Source organism: Labrus mixtus, chromosome 22 (assembly GCF_963584025.1).
Source record: "Labrus mixtus chromosome 22, fLabMix1.1, whole genome shotgun sequence".
Lineage (NCBI taxonomy): Eukaryota > Metazoa > Chordata > Actinopteri > Labriformes > Labridae > Labrus > Labrus mixtus.
In genome coordinates, this window is record NC_083633.1 from 4,452,551 (window position 1) to 4,453,411 (window position 861).

Sequence of the window (861 nt, forward strand, 5' to 3'; positions counted from 1 at the left end):
TGTGAATTCTTCTTGAAGACACTTAACTCAGACATAAAAACCTCTGAATATTTATAGTGTCATCATGTCTCACTACCAACATCAAACTAATCTAGTCAATCGAGAATGTGATAATTATATGTTACCAAACAGGGCGTTTACAACAAAACAACTTTTTGGTGCTTGAGGGTTGACAGGAACATAATTATAATGTTCATACTGATGGTCAAATTCTCACTATCAGGTGTGCCAAGGTTACATGGTCTTATGAAATGTACTGACGTCACTTGAGGACAAAAGGTTGACTTAAGGTAGGGTTAGTTTACCTGCAGGCACACAGTAATGGAGGCACGAAGGAAACATGTACATTTAGCCTAATCAATCAATCAATCAATCAATCAATCAATCAATCAATCAATCAATCAATTCTTATTTGTATAACCACAACTCATAACAAGTGTTATCTTGACACACTTTACAAAAAGCAGGTAAAAGACCTTAATACCTAACTAAAGATTGTTTTTAAGTAGACATTTATTTTGTTACTTTATACTTTAACACATTTACATTTCAGATTATAATTCTATTCCATTTATTCCTCAATGTTTTTTCTTCAGTTTCACTTGTTACTTTGTAGATTAAAAAATCAATGATTCTAAAAATCATGATGTATAATTTTAGACAACATTAAATTAAGCTCATCAACTCTGTGTCTCACAGCTTCAGCATATATGATACCATGTCTACAGTAATTTAATTGAAACTGTTCAAATAGCTCATGCTTCCCGAATGACGACACTTATTTTTGGGCATTTAAATATATTTTGATGGCACTGTACTACCTCTAAATGGAGGACTATTTTTAACTAGATTTATCAAACT